This window comes from Engystomops pustulosus, chromosome 9 (assembly GCF_040894005.1).
Source record: "Engystomops pustulosus chromosome 9, aEngPut4.maternal, whole genome shotgun sequence".
Taxonomy (NCBI): domain Eukaryota; kingdom Metazoa; phylum Chordata; class Amphibia; order Anura; family Leptodactylidae; genus Engystomops; species Engystomops pustulosus.
In genome coordinates, this window is record NC_092419.1 from 63,675,147 (window position 1) to 63,694,031 (window position 18,885).

General features: G+C 45.2%; 50 pseudogenes; all 50 read left to right on the forward strand.

Moving 5' to 3' along the window:
* Positions 1-46: 46 nt before the first annotated feature.
* LOC140092266 (5S ribosomal RNA) lies at positions 47-165 on the forward strand (annotated as a pseudogene).
* A 70-nt stretch (positions 166-235) lies between these two features.
* LOC140096692 (5S ribosomal RNA) lies at positions 236-354 on the forward strand (annotated as a pseudogene).
* Positions 355-613: 259 nt separating this feature from the next.
* LOC140092278 (5S ribosomal RNA) lies at positions 614-732 on the forward strand (annotated as a pseudogene).
* Positions 733-991: 259 nt separating this feature from the next.
* On the forward strand, positions 992-1,110 carry LOC140095088 (5S ribosomal RNA; annotated as a pseudogene).
* Positions 1,111-1,747: 637 nt separating this feature from the next.
* On the forward strand, positions 1,748-1,866 carry LOC140092722 (5S ribosomal RNA; annotated as a pseudogene).
* Positions 1,867-2,125: 259 nt separating this feature from the next.
* Positions 2,126-2,244, forward strand: LOC140083519 (5S ribosomal RNA; annotated as a pseudogene).
* Positions 2,245-2,314: 70 nt separating this feature from the next.
* On the forward strand, positions 2,315-2,433 carry LOC140079229 (5S ribosomal RNA; annotated as a pseudogene).
* A 69-nt stretch (positions 2,434-2,502) lies between these two features.
* LOC140095919 (5S ribosomal RNA) lies at positions 2,503-2,621 on the forward strand (annotated as a pseudogene).
* Positions 2,622-3,069: 448 nt separating this feature from the next.
* LOC140094514 (5S ribosomal RNA) lies at positions 3,070-3,188 on the forward strand (annotated as a pseudogene).
* A 70-nt stretch (positions 3,189-3,258) lies between these two features.
* Positions 3,259-3,377, forward strand: LOC140093476 (5S ribosomal RNA; annotated as a pseudogene).
* Positions 3,378-3,635: 258 nt separating this feature from the next.
* Positions 3,636-3,754, forward strand: LOC140096934 (5S ribosomal RNA; annotated as a pseudogene).
* Positions 3,755-4,013: 259 nt separating this feature from the next.
* Positions 4,014-4,132, forward strand: LOC140088917 (5S ribosomal RNA; annotated as a pseudogene).
* Positions 4,133-4,391: 259 nt separating this feature from the next.
* Positions 4,392-4,510, forward strand: LOC140093477 (5S ribosomal RNA; annotated as a pseudogene).
* Positions 4,511-5,146: 636 nt separating this feature from the next.
* Positions 5,147-5,265, forward strand: LOC140096517 (5S ribosomal RNA; annotated as a pseudogene).
* A 70-nt stretch (positions 5,266-5,335) lies between these two features.
* LOC140092290 (5S ribosomal RNA) lies at positions 5,336-5,454 on the forward strand (annotated as a pseudogene).
* A 70-nt stretch (positions 5,455-5,524) lies between these two features.
* Positions 5,525-5,643, forward strand: LOC140094991 (5S ribosomal RNA; annotated as a pseudogene).
* Positions 5,644-5,902: 259 nt separating this feature from the next.
* LOC140092303 (5S ribosomal RNA) lies at positions 5,903-6,021 on the forward strand (annotated as a pseudogene).
* Positions 6,022-6,091: 70 nt separating this feature from the next.
* LOC140087824 (5S ribosomal RNA) lies at positions 6,092-6,210 on the forward strand (annotated as a pseudogene).
* Positions 6,211-6,468: 258 nt separating this feature from the next.
* Positions 6,469-6,587, forward strand: LOC140095089 (5S ribosomal RNA; annotated as a pseudogene).
* Positions 6,588-7,224: 637 nt separating this feature from the next.
* Positions 7,225-7,343, forward strand: LOC140092723 (5S ribosomal RNA; annotated as a pseudogene).
* A 259-nt stretch (positions 7,344-7,602) lies between these two features.
* Positions 7,603-7,721, forward strand: LOC140083520 (5S ribosomal RNA; annotated as a pseudogene).
* Positions 7,722-7,791: 70 nt separating this feature from the next.
* Positions 7,792-7,910, forward strand: LOC140079230 (5S ribosomal RNA; annotated as a pseudogene).
* Positions 7,911-7,979: 69 nt separating this feature from the next.
* LOC140095921 (5S ribosomal RNA) lies at positions 7,980-8,098 on the forward strand (annotated as a pseudogene).
* Positions 8,099-8,546: 448 nt separating this feature from the next.
* Positions 8,547-8,665, forward strand: LOC140094515 (5S ribosomal RNA; annotated as a pseudogene).
* A 70-nt stretch (positions 8,666-8,735) lies between these two features.
* LOC140089169 (5S ribosomal RNA) lies at positions 8,736-8,854 on the forward strand (annotated as a pseudogene).
* Positions 8,855-9,113: 259 nt separating this feature from the next.
* On the forward strand, positions 9,114-9,232 carry LOC140088918 (5S ribosomal RNA; annotated as a pseudogene).
* A 259-nt stretch (positions 9,233-9,491) lies between these two features.
* On the forward strand, positions 9,492-9,610 carry LOC140079231 (5S ribosomal RNA; annotated as a pseudogene).
* Positions 9,611-9,868: 258 nt separating this feature from the next.
* LOC140083733 (5S ribosomal RNA) lies at positions 9,869-9,987 on the forward strand (annotated as a pseudogene).
* A 447-nt stretch (positions 9,988-10,434) lies between these two features.
* Positions 10,435-10,553, forward strand: LOC140096936 (5S ribosomal RNA; annotated as a pseudogene).
* Positions 10,554-10,623: 70 nt separating this feature from the next.
* LOC140095562 (5S ribosomal RNA) lies at positions 10,624-10,742 on the forward strand (annotated as a pseudogene).
* Positions 10,743-11,379: 637 nt separating this feature from the next.
* On the forward strand, positions 11,380-11,498 carry LOC140087323 (5S ribosomal RNA; annotated as a pseudogene).
* Positions 11,499-11,757: 259 nt separating this feature from the next.
* LOC140082705 (5S ribosomal RNA) lies at positions 11,758-11,876 on the forward strand (annotated as a pseudogene).
* A 70-nt stretch (positions 11,877-11,946) lies between these two features.
* LOC140089170 (5S ribosomal RNA) lies at positions 11,947-12,065 on the forward strand (annotated as a pseudogene).
* A 259-nt stretch (positions 12,066-12,324) lies between these two features.
* On the forward strand, positions 12,325-12,443 carry LOC140088919 (5S ribosomal RNA; annotated as a pseudogene).
* Positions 12,444-13,080: 637 nt separating this feature from the next.
* On the forward strand, positions 13,081-13,199 carry LOC140093282 (5S ribosomal RNA; annotated as a pseudogene).
* Positions 13,200-13,269: 70 nt separating this feature from the next.
* LOC140079232 (5S ribosomal RNA) lies at positions 13,270-13,388 on the forward strand (annotated as a pseudogene).
* A 447-nt stretch (positions 13,389-13,835) lies between these two features.
* Positions 13,836-13,954, forward strand: LOC140091185 (5S ribosomal RNA; annotated as a pseudogene).
* Positions 13,955-14,213: 259 nt separating this feature from the next.
* Positions 14,214-14,332, forward strand: LOC140094646 (5S ribosomal RNA; annotated as a pseudogene).
* Positions 14,333-14,780: 448 nt separating this feature from the next.
* Positions 14,781-14,899, forward strand: LOC140082706 (5S ribosomal RNA; annotated as a pseudogene).
* Positions 14,900-14,969: 70 nt separating this feature from the next.
* Positions 14,970-15,088, forward strand: LOC140095922 (5S ribosomal RNA; annotated as a pseudogene).
* A 257-nt stretch (positions 15,089-15,345) lies between these two features.
* Positions 15,346-15,464, forward strand: LOC140092315 (5S ribosomal RNA; annotated as a pseudogene).
* A 70-nt stretch (positions 15,465-15,534) lies between these two features.
* On the forward strand, positions 15,535-15,653 carry LOC140082240 (5S ribosomal RNA; annotated as a pseudogene).
* Positions 15,654-16,289: 636 nt separating this feature from the next.
* Positions 16,290-16,408, forward strand: LOC140087325 (5S ribosomal RNA; annotated as a pseudogene).
* Positions 16,409-16,478: 70 nt separating this feature from the next.
* Positions 16,479-16,597, forward strand: LOC140095602 (5S ribosomal RNA; annotated as a pseudogene).
* Positions 16,598-16,666: 69 nt separating this feature from the next.
* On the forward strand, positions 16,667-16,785 carry LOC140098698 (5S ribosomal RNA; annotated as a pseudogene).
* A 637-nt stretch (positions 16,786-17,422) lies between these two features.
* On the forward strand, positions 17,423-17,541 carry LOC140087326 (5S ribosomal RNA; annotated as a pseudogene).
* A 70-nt stretch (positions 17,542-17,611) lies between these two features.
* Positions 17,612-17,730, forward strand: LOC140081730 (5S ribosomal RNA; annotated as a pseudogene).
* A 258-nt stretch (positions 17,731-17,988) lies between these two features.
* On the forward strand, positions 17,989-18,107 carry LOC140082707 (5S ribosomal RNA; annotated as a pseudogene).
* A 70-nt stretch (positions 18,108-18,177) lies between these two features.
* On the forward strand, positions 18,178-18,296 carry LOC140089171 (5S ribosomal RNA; annotated as a pseudogene).
* Positions 18,297-18,555: 259 nt separating this feature from the next.
* Positions 18,556-18,674, forward strand: LOC140088920 (5S ribosomal RNA; annotated as a pseudogene).
* Positions 18,675-18,885: the final 211 nt, after the last annotated feature.

Here is an 18,885-nt window from a genome sequence, read left to right on the forward strand (position 1 = left end):
GTTTCTCTATGAGATAGTAAAAGAAGGTTCAAATTGAACAGCTGCTGTCAACGGCCATTCTAAGCTGAATGTGCCTGCTCTCGTCAGATCGCAGCAGCAATGCAGCTTAAGGCTTGGCAAGTACCAGCATGGGAGACTGGCTGGGAATCCCAAGTTCCGTTGACCTTTTTGAACCTGAAAATTGTGTTAGTTTCTCTATGAGATAGTAAAAGAAGGTTCAAATTGAACAGCTGCTGTCAATGGCCATTCTAAGCTGAATGTGCCTGCTCTTGTTAGATCGCAGCAGCAATGCAGCTTAAGGCTTGGCAAGTACCAGCATGGGAGACTGGCTGGGAATCCCAAGTTCCGTTGACATTTTTGAACCTGAAAATTGTGTTAGTTTCTCTATGAGATAGTAAAAGAAGGTTCAAATTGAACAGCTTCTGTCAACGGCCATTCTAAGCTGAATGTGCGTGCTCTTGTCAGATCGCAGCAGCGATGCAGCTTAAGGCTTGGCAAGTACCAGCATGGGAGACTGGCTGGGAATCCCAAGTTCTGGTGACTTTTTTGAACCTGAAAATTGTGTTAGTTTCTCTATGAGATAGTAAAAGAAGGTTCAAATTGAACAGCTGCTGTCAACGGCCATTCTAAGCTGAATGTGCCTGCTCTCGTCAGATCGCAGCAGCAATGCAGCTTAAGGCTTGGCAAGTACCAGCATGGGAGACTGGCTGGGAATCCCAAGTTCCGTTGACCTTTTTGAACCTGAAAATTGTGTTAATTTCTCTATGAGATAGTAAAAGAAGGTTCAAATTGGACAGCTGCTGTCAACGGCCATTCTAAGCTGAATGTGCGTGCTCTTGTCAGATTGCAGCAGCAATGCAGCTTAAGGCTTGGCAAGTACCAGCATGGGAGACTGGCTTGGAATCCCAAGTTCTGGTGACCTTTTTGAACCTGAAAATTGTGTTAGTTTCTATATAAGATAGTAGAAGAAGGTTCAAATTGAACAACTGCTGTCAATGGCCATTCTAAGCTGAATGTGCCTGCTCTCGCCAGAACGCAGCAGCAATGCAGCTTAAGGCTTGGCAAGTACCAGCATGGGAGACTGGCTGGGAATCCCAAGTTCCGTTGCCCTTTTTGAACCTGAAAGTTGTGTTAGTTTCTCTATGAGATAGTAAAAGAAGGTTCAAATTGAACAGCTGCTGTCAACAGCCATTCTAAGCTGAATGTGCGTGCTCTTGTCAGATCGCAGCAGCGATGCAGTTTAAGGCTTGGCAAGTACCAGCATGGGAGACTGGCTTGGAATCCCAAGTTCTGGTGACCTTTTTGAACCTGAAAATTGTGTTAGTTTCTCTATGAGATAGCAAAAGAAGGTTCAAATTGAACACCTGCTGTCAACAGCCATTCTAAGCTGAATGTGCCTGCTCTCGCCAGATCGCAGCAGCAATGCAGCTTAAGGCTTGGCAAGTACCAGCATGGGAGACTGGCTGGGAATCCCAAGTTCCGTTGCCCTTTTTGAACCTGAAAATTGTGTTAGTTTCTCTATGAGATAGTAAAAGAAGGTTCAAATTGAACAGCTGCTGTCAACGGCCATTCTAAGCTGAATGTGCGTGCTCTTGTCAGATCGCAGCAGCGATGCAGCTTAAGGCTTGGCAAGTTCCAGCATGGGAGACTGGCTGGGAATCCCAAGTTCTGTTGACGTTTTTGAACTTGAAAATTGTTTTGGTTTCTCTATGAGATAGTAAAAGAAGGTTCAATTTGAAATGCTGCTGTCAATGGCCATTCTAAGCTGAATGTGCCTGCTCTTGTCAGATCGCAGCAGCAATGCAGCTTAAGGCTTGGCAAGTACCAGCATGGGAGACTGGCTGGGAATCCCAAGTTCCGTTGACCTTTTTGAACCTGAAAATTGTGTTAGTTTCTCTATGAGATAGTAAAAGAAGGTTCAAATTGAACAGCTTCTGTCAATGGCCATTCTAAGCTGAATGTGCGTGCTCTTGTCAGATCGCAGCAGCGATGCAGCTTAAGGCTTGGCAAGTACCAGCATGGGAGACTGGCTGGGAATCCCAAGTTCTGGTGACTTTTTTGAACCTGAAAATTGTGTTAGTTTCTCTATGAGATAGTAAAAGAAGGTTCAAATTGAACAGCTGCTGTCTACGGCCATTCTAAGCTGAATGTGCCTGCTCTCGTCAGATCGCAGCAGCAATGCAGCTTAAGGCTTGGCAAGTACCAGCATGGGAGACTGGCTGGGAATCCCAAGTTCCGTTGACCTTTTTGAACCTGAAAATTGTGTTAGTTTCTCTATGAGATAGTAAAAGAAGGTTCAAATTGGACAGCTGCTGTCAACGGCCATTCTAAGCTGAATGTGCCTGCTCTCGTCAGATCGCAGCAGCAATGCAGCTTAAGGCTTGGCAAGTACCAGCATGGGAGACTGGCTGGGAATCCCAAGTTCTGTTGACCTTTTTGAACCTGAAAATGTGTTAGTTTCTCTATGAGATAGTAAAAGAAGGTTCAAATTGAACAGCTGCTGTCAACGGCCATTCTAAGCTGAATGTGCGTGCTCTTGTCAGATCGCAGCAGCGATGCAGCTTAAGGCTTGGCAAGTACCAGCATGGGAGACTGGCTGGGAATCCCAAGTTCCGTTGACCTTTTTGAACCTGAAAATTGTGTTAGTTTCTGTATGAGATAGTAAAAGAAGGTTCAAATTGAAAAGCTGCTGTCAACGGCAATTCTAAGCTGAATGTGCGTGCTCTTCTCAGATCGCAGCAGCGATGCAGCTTAAGGCTTGGCAAGTACCAGCATGGGAGACTGGCTGGGAATTCCAAGTTCTGGTGACCTTTTTGAACCTGAAAATTGTGTTAGTTTCTCTATGAGATAGTAGAAGAAGGTTCAAATTGAACAACTGCTGTCAACGGCCATTCTAAGCTGAATGTGTGTGCTCTTTTCAGATCGCAGCAGCGATGCAGCTTAAGGCTTGGCAAGTACCAGCATGGGAGACTGGCTGGGAATCCCAAGTTCTGTTGACCTTTTTGAACCTGAAAATTGTGTTAGTTTCTCTATGAGATAGTAAAAGAAGGTTCAAATTGAACAGCTGCTGTCAACGGCAATTCTAAGCTGAATGTGCCTGCTCTCGTCAGATTGCAGCAGCAATGCAGCTTAAGGCTTGGCAAGTACCAGCATGGGAGACTGGCTGGGAATCCCAAGTTCCGTTGACTGTTTTGAACCTGAAAATTGTGTTAGTTTTTCTATGAGATAGCAAAAGAAGGTTCAAATTGAACAGCTGCTGTCAACGGCCATTCTAAGCTGAATTTGCCTGCTCTCGTCAGATCGCAGCAGCAATGCAACTTAAGGCTTGGCAAGTACCAGCATGGGAGACTGGCTGGGAATTCCAAGTTCCGTTGACCTTTTTGAACCTGAAAATGTGTTAGTTTCTATATAAGATAGTAGAAGAAGGTTCAAATTGAACAACTGCTGTCAATGGCCATTCTAAGCTGAATGTGCCTGCTCTCGCCAGATCGCAGCAGCAATGCAGCTTAAGGCTTGGCAAGTACCAGCATGGGAGACTGGCTGGGAATCCCAAGTTCTGGTGACCTTTTTGAACCTGAAAATTGTGTTAGTTTCTATATAAGATAGTAGAAGAAGGTTCAAATTGAACAACTGCTGTCAATGGCCATTCTAAGCTGAATGTGCCTGCTCTCGCCAGATCGCAGCAGCAATGCAGCTTAAGGCTTGGCAAGTACCAGCATGGGAGACTGGCTGGGAATCCCAAGTTCCGTTGCCCTTTTTGAACCTGAAAATTGTGTTAGTTTCTATATAAGATAGTAGAAGAAGGTTCAAATTGAACAACTGCTGTCAATGGCCATTCTAAGCTGAATGTGCGTGCTCTTGTCAGATCGCAGCAGCGATGCAGCTTAAGGCTTGGCAAGTTCCAGCATGGGAGACTGGCTGGGAATCCCAAGTTCTGTTGACATTTTTGAACTTGAAAATTGTTTTAGTTTCTCTATGAGATAGTAAAAGAAGGTTCAATTTGAAATGCTGCTGTCAACGGCCATTCTAAGCTGAATGTGCCTGCTCTTGTCAGATCGCAGCAGCAATGCAGCTTAAGGCTTGGCAAGTACCAGCATGGGAGACTGGCTGGGAATCCCAAGTTCCGTTGACCTTTTTGAACCTGAAAATTGTGTTAGTTTCTCTATGAGATAGTAAAAGAAGGTTCAAATTGAACAGCTGCTGTCAACGGCCATTCTAAGCTGAATGTGCGTGCTCTTGTCAGATCGCAGCAGCGATGCAGCTTAAGGTTTGGCAAGTTCCAGCATGGGAGACTGGCTGGGAATCCCAAGTTCTGTTAATGTTTTTGAACCTGAAAATTGTGTTAGTTTCTCTATGAGATAGCAAAAGAAGGTTCAAATTGAACAGCTGCTGTCAACGGCCATTCTAAGCTGAATTTGCCTGCTCTCGTCAGATCGCAGCAGCAATGCAACTTAAGGCTTGGCAAGTACCAGCATGGGAGACTGGCTGGGAATTCCAAGTTCCGTTGACCTTTTTGAACCTGAAAATGTGTTAGTTTCTATATAAGATAGTAGAAGAAGGTTCAAATTGAACAACTGCTGTCAATGGCCATTCTAAGCTGAATGTGCCTGCTCTCGCCAGATCGCAGCAGCAATGCAGCTTAAGGCTTGGCAAGTACCAGCATGGGAGACTGGCTGGGAATCCCAAGTTCTGGTGACCTTTTTGAACCTGAAAATTGTGTTAGTTTCTATATAAGATAGTAGAAGAAGGTTCAAATTGAACAACTGCTGTCAATGGCCATTCTAAGCTGAATGTGCCTGCTCTTGCCAGATCGCAGCAGCAATGCAGCTTAAGGCTTGGCAAGTACCAGCATGGGAGACTGGCTGGGAATCCCAAGTTCCGTTGCCCTTTTTGAACCTGAAAATTGTGTTAGTTTCTCTATGAGATAGTAAAAGAAGGTTCAAATTGAACAGCTGCTGTCAACGGCCATTCTAAGCTGAATGTGCGTGCTCTTGTCAGATCGCAGCAGCGATGCAGCTTAAGGCTTGGCAAGTACCAGCATGGGAGACTGGCTTGGAATCCCAAGTTCTGGTGACCTTTTTGAACCTGAAAATTGTGTTAGTTTCTATATGAGATAGTAGAAGAAGGTTCAAATTGAACAACTGCTGTCAATGGCCATTCTAAGCTGAATGTGCCTGCTCTCGTCAGATCGCAGCAGCAATGCAGCTTAAGGCTTGGCAAGTACCAGCATGGGAGACTGGCTGGGAATCCCAAGTTCTGGTGACTTTTTTGAACCTGAAAATTGTGTTAGTTTCTCTATGAGATAGTAAAAGAAGGTTCAAATTGAACAGCTGCTGTCAACGGCCATTCTAAGCTGAATGTGCCTGCTCTCGTCAGATCGCAGCAGCAATGCAGCTTAAGGCTTGGCAAGTACCAGCATGGGAGACTGGCTGGGAATCCCAAGTTCCGTTGACCTTTTTGAACCTGAAAATTGTGTTAGTTTCTCTATGAGATAGTAAAAGAAGGTTCAAATTGAACAGCTGCTGTCAATGGCCATTCTAAGCTGAATGTGCCTGCTCTTGTTAGATCGCAGCAGCAATGCAGCTTAAGGCTTGGCAAGTACCAGCATGGGAGACTGGCTGGGAATCCCAAGTTCCGTTGACCTTTTTGAACCTGAAAATTGTGTTAGTTTCTCTATGAGATAGTAAAAGAAGGTTCAAATTGAACAGCTTCTGTCAACGGCCATTCTAAGCTGAATGTGCGTGCTCTTGTCAGATCGCAGCAGCGATGCAGCTTAAGGCTTGGCAAGTACCAGCATGGGAGACTGGCTGGGAATCCCAAGTTCTGGTGACTTTTTTGAACCTGAAAATTGTGTTAGTTTCTCTATGAGATAGTAAAAGAAGGTTCAAATTGAACAGCTGCTGTCAACGGCCATTCTAAGCTGAATGTGCCTGCTCTCGTCAGATCGCAGCAGCAATGCAGCTTAAGGCTTGGCAAGTACCAGCATGGGAGACTGGCTGGGAATCCCAAGTTCCGTTGACCTTTTTGAACCTGAAAATTGTGTTAATTTCTCTATGAGATAGTAAAAGAAGGTTCAAATTGGACAGCTGCTGTCAACGGCCATTCTAAGCTGAATGTGCCTGCTCTCGTCAGATCGCAGCAGCAATGCTGCTTAAGGCTTGGCAAGTACCAGCATGGGAGACTGGCTGGGAATCCCAAGTTCTGTTGACCTTTTTGAACCTGAAAATGTGTTAGTTTCTCTATGAGATAGTAAAAGAAGGTTCAAATTGAACAGCTGCTGTCAACGGCCATTCTAAGCTGAATGTGCGTGCTCTTGTCAGATTGCAGCAGCAATGCAGCTTAAGGCTTGGCAAGTACCAGCATGGGAGACTGGCTTGGAATCCCAAGTTCTGGTGACCTTTTTGAACCTGAAAATTGTGTTAGTTTCTATATAAGATAGTAGAAGAAGGTTCAAATTGAACAACTGCTGTCAATGGCCATTCTAAGCTGAATGTGCCTGCTCTCGCCAGAACGCAGCAGCAATGCAGCTTAAGGCTTGGCAAGTACCAGCATGGGAGACTGGCTGGGAATCCCAAGTTCCGTTGCCCTTTTTGAACCTGAAAGTTGTGTTAGTTTCTCTATGAGATAGTAAAAGAAGGTTCAAATTGAACAGCTGCTGTCAACAGCCATTCTAAGCTGAATGTGCGTGCTCTTGTCAGATCGCAGCAGCGATGCAGTTTAAGGCTTGGCAAGTACCAGCATGGGAGACTGGCTTGGAATCCCAAGTTCTGGTGACCTTTTTGAACCTGAAAATTGTGTTAGTTTCTCTATGAGATAGCAAAAGAAGGTTCAAATTGAACACCTGCTGTCAACAGCCATTCTAAGCTGAATGTGCCTGCTCTCGCCAGATCGCAGCAGCAATGCAGCTTAAGGCTTGGCAAGTACCAGCATGGGAGACTGGCTGGGAATCCCAAGTTCCGTTGCCCTTTTTGAACCTGAAAATTGTGTTAGTTTCTCTATGAGATAGTAAAAGAAGGTTCAAATTGAACAGCTGCTGTCAACGGCCATTCTAAGCTGAATGTGCGTGCTCTTGTCAGATCGCAGCAGCGATGCAGCTTAAGGCTTGGCAAGTTCCAGCATGGGAGACTGGCTGGGAATCCCAAGTTCTGTTGACGTTTTTGAACTTGAAAATTGTTTTGGTTTCTCTATGAGATAGTAAAAGAAGGTTCAATTTGAAATGCTGCTGTCAATGGCCATTCTAAGCTGAATGTGCCTGCTCTTGTCAGATCGCAGCAGCAATGCAGCTTAAGGCTTGGCAAGTACCAGCATGGGAGACTGGCTGGGAATCCCAAGTTCCGTTGACCTTTTTGAACCTGAAAATTGTGTTAGTTTCTCTATGAGATAGTAAAAGAAGGTTCAAATTGAACAGCTTCTGTCAATGGCCATTCTAAGCTGAATGTGCGTGCTCTTGTCAGATCGCAGCAGCGATGCAGCTTAAGGCTTGGCAAGTACCAGCATGGGAGACTGGCTGGGAATCCCAAGTTCTGGTGACTTTTTTGAACCTGAAAATTGTGTTAGTTTCTCTATGAGATAGTAAAAGAAGGTTCAAATTGAACAGCTGCTGTCTACGGCCATTCTAAGCTGAATGTGCCTGCTCTCGTCAGATCGCAGCAGCAATGCAGCTTAAGGCTTGGCAAGTACCAGCATGGGAGACTGGCTGGGAATCCCAAGTTCCGTTGACCTTTTTGAACCTGAAAATTGTGTTAGTTTCTCTATGAGATAGTAAAAGAAGGTTCAAATTGGACAGCTGCTGTCAACGGCCATTCTAAGCTGAATGTGCCTGCTCTCGTCAGATCGCAGCAGCAATGCAGCTTAAGGCTTGGCAAGTACCAGCATGGGAGACTGGCTGGGAATCCCAAGTTCTGTTGACCTTTTTGAACCTGAAAATGTGTTAGTTTCTCTATGAGATAGTAAAAGAAGGTTCAAATTGAACAGCTGCTGTCAACGGCCATTCTAAGCTGAATGTGCGTGCTCTTGTCAGATCGCAGCAGCGATGCAGCTTAAGGCTTGGCAAGTACCAGCATGGGAGACTGGCTGGGAATCCCAAGTTCCGTTGACCTTTTTGAACCTGAAAATTGTGTTAGTTTCTGTATGAGATAGTAAAAGAAGGTTCAAATTGAAAAGCTGCTGTCAACGGCAATTCTAAGCTGAATGTGCGTGCTCTTCTCAGATCGCAGCAGCGATGCAGCTTAAGGCTTGGCAAGTACCAGCATGGGAGACTGGCTGGGAATTCCAAGTTCTGGTGACCTTTTTGAACCTGAAAATTGTGTTAGTTTCTCTATGAGATAGTAGAAGAAGGTTCAAATTGAACAACTGCTGTCAACGGCCATTCTAAGCTGAATGTGTGTGCTCTTTTCAGATCGCAGCAGCGATGCAGCTTAAGGCTTGGCAAGTACCAGCATGGGAGACTGGCTGGGAATCCCAAGTTCTGTTGACCTTTTTGAACCTGAAAATTGTGTTAGTTTCTCTATGAGATAGTAAAAGAAGGTTCAAATTGAACAGCTGCTGTCAACGGCAATTCTAAGCTGAATGTGCCTGCTCTCGTCAGATTGCAGCAGCAATGCAGCTTAAGGCTTGGCAAGTACCAGCATGGGAGACTGGCTGGGAATCCCAAGTTCCGTTGACTGTTTTGAACCTGAAAATTGTGTTAGTTTTTCTATGAGATAGCAAAAGAAGGTTCAAATTGAACAGCTGCTGTCAACGGCCATTCTAAGCTGAATGTGCCTGCTCTCGTCAGATCGCAGCAGCGATGCAGCTTAAGGCTTGGCAAGTTCCAGCATGGGAGACTGGCTGGGAATCCCAAGTTCCGTTGACCTTTTTGAACCTGAAAATTGTGTTAGTTTCTCTATGAGATAGTAAAAGAAGGTTCAAATTGAACAGCTGCTGTCAACGGCCATTCTAAGCTGAATGTGCGTGCTCTTGTCAGATCGCAGCAGCGATGCAGATTAAGGCTTGGCAAGTTCCAGCATGGGAGACTGGCTGGGAATCCCAAGTTCTGTTGACCTTTTTGAACTTGAAAATTGTTTTAGTTTCTTTATGAGATAGTAAAAGAAGGTTCAATTTGAAATGCTGCTGTCAACGGCCATTCTAAGCTGAATGTGCCTGCTCTTGTCAGATCGCAGCAGCAATGCAGCTTAAGGCTTGGCAAGTACCAGCATGGGAGACTGGCTGGGAATCCCAAGTTCCGTTGACCTTTTTGAACCTGAAAATTGTGTTAGTTTCTCTATGAGATAGTAAAAGAAGGTTCAAATTGAACAGCTGCTGTCAACGGCCATTCTAAGCTGAATGTGCGTGCTCTTGTGAGATCGCAGCAGCGATGCAGCTTAAGGCTTGGCAAGTACCAGCATGGGAGACTGGCTGGGAATCCCAAGTTCCGTTGACCTTTTTGAACCTGAAAATTGTGTTAGTTTCTCTATGAGATAGTAAAAGAAGGTTCAAATTGAACAGCTGCTGTCAACGGCCATTCTAAGCTGAATGTGCCTGCTCTCGTCAGATCGCAGCAGCAATGCAGCTTAAGGCTTGGCAAGTACCAGCATGGGAGACTGGCTGGGAATCCCAAGTTCTGTTGACCTTTTTGAACCTGAAAATGTGTTAGTTTCTCTATGAGATAGTAAAAGAAGGTTCAAATTGAACAGCTGCTGTCAACGGCCATTCTAAGCTGAATGTGCGTGCTCTTGTCAGATCGCAGCAGCAATGCAGCTTAAGGCTTGGCAAGTACCAGCATGGGAGACTGGCTTGGAATCCCAAGTTCTGGTGACCTTTTTGAACCTGAAAATTGTGTTAGTTTCTATATGAGATAGTAGAAGAAGGTTCAAATTGAACAACTGCTGTCAATGGCCATTCTAAGCTGAATGTGCCTGCTCTCGTCAGATCGCAGCAGCAATGCAGCTTAAGGCTTGGCAAGTACCAGCATGGGAGACTGGCTGGGAATCCCAAGTTCTGTTGACCTTTTTGAACATGAAAATGTGTTAGTTTCTCTATGAGATAGTAAAAGAAGGTTCAAATTGAACAGCTGCTGTCAACGGCCATTCTAAGCTGAATGTGCGTGCTCTTGTCAGATCGCAGCAGCGATGCAGCTTAAGGCTTGGCAAGTACCAGCATGGGAGACTGGCTTGGAATCCCAAGTTCTGGTGACCTTTTTGAACCTGAAAATTGTGTTAGTTTCTCTATGAGATAGCAAAAGAAGGTTCAAATTGAACAGCTGCTGTCAACGGCCATTCTAAGCTGAATGTGCCTGCTCTTGTCAGATTGCAGCAGCAATGCAGCTTAAGGCTTGGCAAGTACCAGCATGGGAGACTGGCTTGGAATCCCAAGTTCTGGTGACCTTTTTGAACCTGAAAATTGTGTTAGTTTCTATATAAGATAGTAGAAGAAGGTTCAAATTGAACAACTGCTGTCAATGGCCATTCTAAGCTGAATGTGCCTGCTCTCGCCAGATCGCAGCAGCAATGCAGCTTAAGGCTTGGCAAGTACCAGCATGGGAGACTGGCTGGGAATCCCAAGTTCCGTTGCCCTTTTTGAACCTGAAAATTGTGTTAGTTTCTCTATGAGATAGCAAAAGAAGGTTCAAATTGAACAGCTGCTGTCAACGGCCATTCTAAGCTGAATGTGCCTGCTCTCGTCAGATCGAAGCAGCAATGCAGCTTAAGGCTTGGCAAGTACCAGCATGGGAGACTGGCTGGGAATCCCAAGTTCTGTTGACCTTTATGAACCTGAAAATTGTGTTAGTTTCTCTATGAGATAGCAAAAGAAGGTTCAAATTGAACAGCTGCTGTCAACGGCCATTCTAAGCTGAAAGTGCCTGCTCTTGTCAGATCGAAGCAGCAATGCAGCTTAAGGCTTGGCAAGTACCAGCATGGGAGACTGGCTGGGAATCCCAAGTTCTGTTGACCTTTATGAACCTGAAAATTGTGTTAGTTTCTCTATGAGATAGTAAAAGAAGGTTCAAATTGAACAGCTGCTGTCAACGGCCATTCTAAGCTGAATGTGCGTGCTCTTGTCAGATCGCAGCAGTGATGCAGCTTAAGGCTTGGCAAGTACCAGCATGGGAGACTGGCTGGGAATCCCAAGTTCTGGTGACTTTTTTGAACCTGAAAATTGTGTTAGTTTCTCTATGAGATAGTAGAAGAAGGTTCAAATTGAACAACTGCTGTCAACGGCCATTCTAAGCTGAATGTGTGTGCTCTTGTCAGATCGCAGCAGCGATGCAGCTTAAGGCTTGGCAAGTACCAGCATGGGAGACTGGCTGGGAATCCCAAGTTCTGTTGACCTTTTTGAACCTGAAAATTGTGTTAGTTTCTCTATGAGATAGTAAAAGAAGGTTCAAATTGAACAGCTGCTGTCAACGGCCATTCTAAGCTGAATGTGCGTGCTCTCGTCAGATCGCAGCAGCAATGCAGCTTAAGGCTTGGCAAGTACCAGCATGGGAGACTGGCTGGGAATCCCAAGTTCCGTTGACCTTTTTGAACCTGAAAATTGTGTTAGTTTCTCTATGAGATAGTAAAAGAAGGTTCAAATTGAACAACTGCTGTCAACGGCTATTCTAAGCTGAATGTGCGTGCTCTTGTCAGATCGCAGCAGCGATGCAGCTTAAGTCTTGGCAAGTACCAGCATGGGAGACTGGCTTGGAATCCCAAGTTCTGGTGACCTTTTTGAACCTGAAAATTGTGTTAGTTTCTATATGAGATAGTAGAAGAAGGTTCAAATTGAACAACTGCTGTCAATGGCCATTCTAAGCTGAATGTGCCTGCTCTCGTCAGATCGCAGCAGCAATGCAGCTTAAGGCTTGGCAAGTACCAGCATGGGAGACTGGCTGGGAATCCCAAGTTCCGTTGACCTTTTTGAACCTGAAAATTGTGTTAGTTTCTCTATGAGATAGCAAAAGAAGGTTCAAATTGAACAGCTGCTGTCAACGGCCATTCTAAGCTGAATGTGCCTGCTCTCGTCAGATCGCAGCAGCGATGCAGCTTAAGGCTTGGCAAGTTCCAGCATGGGAGACTGGCTGGGAATCCCAAGTTCCGTTGACCTTTTTGAACCTGAAAATTGTGTTAGTTTCTCTATGAGATAGTAAAAGAAGGTTCAAATTGAACAGCTGCTGTCAACGGCCATTCTAAGCTGAATGTGCGTGCTCTTGTCAGATCGCAGCAGCGATGCAGATTAAGGCTTGGCAAGTTCCAGCATGGGAGACTGGCTGGGAATCCCAAGTTCTGTTGACCTTTTTGAACTTGAAAATTGTTTTAGTTTCTTTATGAGATAGTAAAAGAAGGTTCAATTTGAAATGCTGCTGTCAACGGCCATTCTAAGCTGAATGTGCCTGCTCTTGTCAGATCGCAGCAGCAATGCAGCTTAAGGCTTGGCAAGTACCAGCATGGGAGACTGGCTGGGAATCCCAAGTTCCGTTGACCTTTTTGAACCTGAAAATTGTGTTAGTTTCTCTATGAGATAGTAAAAGAAGGTTCAAATTGAACAGCTGCTGTCAACGGCCATTCTAAGCTGAATGTGCGTGCTCTTGTGAGATCGCAGCAGCGATGCAGCTTAAGGCTTGGCAAGTACCAGCATGGGAGACTGGCTGGGAATCCCAAGTTCTGGTAACTTTTTTGAACCTGAAAATTGTGTTAGTTTCTCTATGAGATAGTAGAAGAAGGTTCAAATTGAACAACTGCTGTCAACGGCCATTCTAAGCTGAATGTGCGTGCTCTTGTCAGATCGCAGCAGCGATGCAGCTTAAGGCTTGGCAAGTACCAGCATGGGAGACTGGCTGGGAATCCCAAGTTCTGGTGACTTTTTTGAACCTGAAAATTGTGTTAGTTTCTCTATGAGATAGTAGAAGAAGGTTCAAATTGAACAACTGCTGTCAACGGCCATTCTAAGCTGAATGTGTGTGCTCTTGTCAGATCGCAGCAGCGATGCAGCTTAAGGCTTGGCAAGTACCAGCATGGGAGACTGGCTGGGAATCCCAAGTTCTGTTGACCTTTTTGAACCTGAAAATTGTGTTAGTTTCTCTATGAGATAGTAAAAGAAGGTTCAAATTGAACAGCTGCTGTCAACGGCCATTCTAAGCTGAATGTGCGTGCTCTCGTCAGATCGCAGCAGCAATGCAGCTTAAGGCTTGGCAAGTACCAGCATGGGAGACTGGCTGGGAATCCCAAGTTCCGTTGTCCTTTTTGAACCTGAAAATTGTGTTAGTTTCTCTATGAGATAGTAAAAGAAGGTTCAAATTGAACAACTGCTGTCAACGGCCATTCTAAGCTGAATGTGCCTGCTCTCGTCAGATCGCAGCAGCAATGCAGCTTAAGGCTTGGCAAGTACCAGCATGGGAGACTGGCTGGGAATCCCAAGTTCTGTTGACCTTTTTGAACCTGAAAATGTGTTAGTTTTTCTATGAGATAGTAAAAGAAGGTTCAAATTGAACAGCTGCTGTCAACGGCCATTCTAAGCTGAATGTGCGTGCTCTTGTCAGATCGCAGCAGCAATGCAGCTTAAGGCTTGGCAAGTACCAGCATGGGAGACTGGCTTGGAATCCCAAGTTCTGGTGACCTTTTTGAACCTGAAAATTGTGTTAGTTTCTCTATGAGATAGCAAAAGAAGGTTCAAATTGAACAGCTGCTGTCAACGGCCATTCTAAGCTGAATGTGCCTGCTCTTGTCAGATTGCAGCAGCAATGCAGCTTAAGGCTTGGCAAGTACCAGCATGGGAGACTGGCTTGGAATCCCAACTTCTGGTGACCTTTTTGAACCTGAAAATTGTGTTAGTTTCTATATAAGATGGTAGAAGAAGGTTCAAATTGAACAACTGCTGTCAATGGCCATTCTAAGCTGAATGTGCCTGCTCTCGTCAGATCGCAGCAGCAATGCAGCTTAAGGTTTGGCAAGTACCAGCATGGGAGACTGGCTGGGAATCCCAAGTTCCGTTGACCTTTTTGAACCTTAAAATTGTGTTAGTTTCTCTATGAGATAGTAAAAGAAGGTTCAAATTGAACAGCTGCTGTCAATGGCCATTCTAAGCTGAATGTGCGTGCTCTTGTCAGATCGCAGCAGCGATGCAGCTTAAGGCTTGGCAAGTTCCAGCCTGGGAGACTGGCTGGGAATCCCAAGTTCTGTTGACCTTTTTGAACTTGAAAATTGTTTTAGTTTCTCTATGAGATAGTAAAAGAAGGTTCAATTTGAAATGCTGCTGTCAACGGCCATTCTAAGCTGAATGTGCCTGCTCTTGTCAGATCGCAGCAGCAATGCAGCTTAAGGCTTGGCATGTACCAGCATGGGAGACTGGCTGGGAATCCCAAGTTCCGTTGACCTTTTTGAACCTGAAAATTGTGTTAGTTTCTCTATGAGATAGTAAAAGAAGGTTCAAATTGAACAGCTGCTGTCAACGGCCATTCTAAGCTGAATGTGCGTGCTCTTGTCAGATCGCAGCAGCGATGCAGCTTAAGGCTTGGCAAGTACCAGCATGGGAGACTGGCTGGGAATCCCAAGTTCTGGTGACTTTTTTGAACCTGAAAATTGTGTTAGTTTCTCTATGAGATAGTAGAAGAAGGTTCAAATTGAACACCTGCTGTCAACAGCCATTCTAAGCTGAATGTGTGTGCTCTTGTCAGATCGCAGCAGCGATGCAGCTTAAGGCTTGGCAAGTACCAGCATGGGAGACTGGCTGGGAATCCCAAGTTCTGTTGACCTTTTTGAACCTGAAAATTGTGTTAGTTTCTCTATGAGATAGTAAAAGAAGGTTCAAATTGAACAGCTGCTGTCAATGGCCATTCTAAGCTGAATGTGCCTGCTCTCGTCAGATCGCAGCAGCAATGCAGCTTAAGGCTTGGCAAGTACCAGCATGGGAGACTGGCTGGGAATCCCAAGTTCCGTTGACCTTTTTGAACCTGAAAATTGTGTTAGTTTCTGTATGAGATAGTAAAAGAAGGTTCAAATTGAAAAGCTGCTGTCAACGGCCATTCTAAGCTGAATGTGCGTGCTCTTGTCAGATCGCAGCAGCGATGCAGCTTAAGGCTTGGCAAGTACCAGCATGGGAGACTGGCTGGGAATCCCAAGTTCCGTTGACCTTTTTGAACCTGAAAATGTGTTAGTTTCTCTATGAGATAGTAGAAGAAGGTTCAAATTGAACAACTGCTGTCAACGGCCATTCTAAGCTGAATGTGTGTGCTCTTTTCAGATCGCAGCAGCGATGCAGCTTAAGGCTTGGCAAGTACCAGCATGGGAGACTGGCTGGGAATCCCAAGTTCCGTTGACCTTTTTGAACCTGAAAATGTGTTAGTTTCTCTATGAGATAGTAAAAGAAGGTTCAAATTGAACAGCTGCTGTCAACGGCCATTCTAAGCTGAATGTGCCTGCTCTCGTCAGATCGCAGCAGCAATGCAGCTTAAGGCTTGGCAAGTACCAGCATGGGAGACTGGCTGGGAATCCCAAGTTCCGTTGACCTTTTTGAACCTGAAAATTGTGTTAGTTTCTCTATGAGATAGTAAAAGAAGGTTCAAATTGAACAGCTGCTGTCAACGGCCATTCTAAGCTGAATATGCCTGCTCTCGTCAGATCGCAGCAGCAATGCAGCTTAAGGCTTGGCAAGTACCAGCATGGGAGACTGGCTGGGAATCCCAAGTTCTGTTGACCTTTTTGAACCTGAAAATGTGTTAGTTTCTCTATGAGATAGTAAAAGAAGGTTCAAATTGAGCAGCTGCTGTCAACGGCCATTCTAAGCTGTATGTGCGTGCTCTTGTCAGATCGCAGCAGCGATGCAGCTTAAGGCTTGGCAAGTACCAGCATGGGAGTCTGGCTGGGAATCCTAAGTTCTGGTGACCTTTTTGAACCTGAAAATTGTGTTAGTTTCTCTATGAGATAGCAAAAGAAGGTTCAAATTGAACAGCTGCTGTCAACGGCCATTCTAAGCTGAATGTGCCTGCTCTTGTCAGATTGCAGCAGCAATGCAGCTTAAGGCTTGGCAAGTACCAGCATGGGAGACTGGCTGGGAATCCCAAGTTCTGGTGACTTTTTTGAACCTGAAAATTGTGTTAGTTTCTCTATGAGATAGTAGAAGAAGGTTCAAATTGAACAACTGCTGTCAACGGCCATTCTAAGCTGAATGTGTGTGCTCTTGTCAGATCGCAGCAGCGATGCAGCTTAAGGCTTGGCAAGTACCAGCATGGGAGACTGGCTGGGAATCCCAAGTTCTGTTGACCTTTTTGAACCTGAAAATTGTGTTAGTTTCTCTATGAGATAGTAAAAGAAGGTTCAAATTGAACAGTTGCTGTCAACGGCCATTCTAAGCTGAATGTGCGTGCTCTCGTCAGATCGCAGCAGCAATGCAGCTTAAGGCTTGGCAAGTACCAGCATGGGAGACTGGCTGGGAATCCCAAGTTCCGTTGACCTTTTTGAACCTGAAAATTGTGTTAGTTTCTCTATGAGATAGTAAAAGAAGGTTCAAATTGAACAGCTGCTGTCAACGGCCATTCTAAGCTGAATGTGCCTGCTCTCGTCAGATCGCAGCAGCAATGCAGCTTAAGGCTTGGCAAGTACCAGCATGGGAGCCTGGCTGGGAATCCCAAGTTCTGTTAACCTTTTTGAACCTTAAAATGTGTTAGTTTCTCTATGAGATAGTAAAAGAAGGTTCAAATTGAACAGCTGCTGTCAACGGCCATTCTAAGCTGAATGTGCCTGCTCTTGTCAGATCGCAGCAGCGATGCAGCTTAAGGCTTGGCAAGTACCAGCATGGGAGACTGGCTGGGAATCCCAAGTTCTGGTGACCTTTTTGAACCTGAAAATTGTGTTAGTTTCTCTATGAGATAGCAAAAGAAGGTTCAAATTGAACAGCTGCTGTCAACGGCCATTCTAAGCTGAATGTGCCTGCTCTTGTCAGATTGCAGCAGCAATGCAGCTTAAGGCTTGGCAAGTACCAGCATGGGAGACTGGCTTGGAATCCCAAGTTCTGGTGACATTTTTGAACCTGAAAATTGTGTTAGTTTCTATATAAGAGGGTAGAAGAAGGTTCAAATTGAACAACTGCTGTCAATGGCCATTCTAAGCTGAATGTGCGTGCTCTTGCCAGATCGCAGCAGCGATGCAGCTTAAGGCTTGGCAAGTACCAGCATGGGAGACTGGCTGGGAATCCCAAGTTCTGGTGACTTTTTTGAACCTGAAAATTGTGTTAGTTTCTCTATGAGATAGTAGAAGAAGGTTCAAATTGAACAACTGCTGTCAACGGCCATTCTAAGCTGAATGTGTGTGCTCTTGTCAGATCGCAGCAGCGATGCAGCTTAAGGCTTGGCAAGTACCAGCATGGGAGACTGGCTGGGAATCCCAAGTTCTGTTGACCTTTTTGAACCTGAAAATTGTGTTAGTTTCTCTATGAGATAGTAAAAGAAGGTTCAAATTGAACAGCTGCTGTCAACGGCCATTCTAAGCTGAATGTGCGTGCTCTCGTCAGATCGCAGCAGCAATGCAGCTTAAGGCTTGGCAAGTACCAGCATGGGAGACTGGCTGGGAATCCCAAGTTCCGTTGACCTTTTTGAACCTGAAAATTGTGTTAGTTTCTCTATGAGATAGTAAAAGAAGGTTCAAATTGAACAACTGCTGTCAACGGCCATTCTAAGCTGAATGTGCCTGCTCTCGTCTGATCGCAGCAGCAATGCAGCTTAAGGCTTGGCAAGTACCAGCATGGGAGACTGGCTGGGAATCCCAAGTTCTGTTGACCTTTTTGAACCTGAAAATGTGTTAGTTTCTCTATGAGATAGTAAAAGAAGGTTCAAATTGAACAGCTGCTGTCAACGGCCATTCTAAGCTGAATGTGCGTGCTCTTGTCAGATCGCAGCAGCGATGCAGCTTAAGTCTTGGCAAGTACCAGCATGGGAGACTGGCTTGGAATCCCAAGTTCTGGTGACCTTTTTGAACCTGAAAATTGTGTTAGTTTCTATATGAGATAGTAGAAGAAGGTTCAAATTGAACAACTGCTGTCAATGGCCATTCTAAGCTGAATGTGCCTGCTCTCGTCAGATCGCAGCAGCAATGCAGCTTAAGGCTTGGCAAGTACCAGCATGGGAGACTGGCTGGGAATCCCAAGTTCCGTTGACCTTTTTGAACCTGAAAATTGTGTTAGTTTCTCTATGAGATAGCAAAAGAAGGTTCAAATTGAACAGCTGCTGTCAACGGCCATTCTAAGCTGAATGTGCCTGCTCTCGTCAGATCGCAGCAGCGATGCAGCTTAAGGCTTGGCAAGTTCCAGCATGGGAGACTGGCTGGGAATCCCAAGTTCCGTTGACCTTTTTGAACCTGAAAATTGTGTTAGTTTCTCTATGAGATAGTAAAAGAAGGTTCAAATTGAACAGCTGCTGTCAACGGCCATTCTAAACTGAATGTGCGTGCTCTTGTCAGATCGCAGCAGCGATGCAGATTAAGGCTTGGCAAGTTCCAGCATGGGAGACTGGCTGGGAATCCCAAGTTCTGTTGACCTTTTTGAACTTGAAAATTGTTTTAGTTTCTTTATGAGATAGTAAAAGAAGGTTCAATTTGAAATGCTGCTGTCAACGGCCATTCTAAGCTGAATGTGCCTGCTCTTGTCAGATCGCAGCAGCAATGCAGCTTAAGGCTTGGCAAGTACCAGCATGGGAGACTGGCTGGGAATCCCAAGTTCCGTTGACCTTTTTGAACCTGAAAATTGTGTTAGTTTCTCTATGAGATAGTAAAAGAAGGTTCAAATTGAACAGCTGCTGTCAACGGCCATTCTAAGCTGAATGTGCGTGCTCTTGTGAGATCGCAGCAGCGATGCAGCTTAAGGCTTGGCAAGTACCAGCATGGGAGACTGGCTGGGAATCCCAAGTTCCGTTGACCTTTTTGAACCTGAAAATTGTGT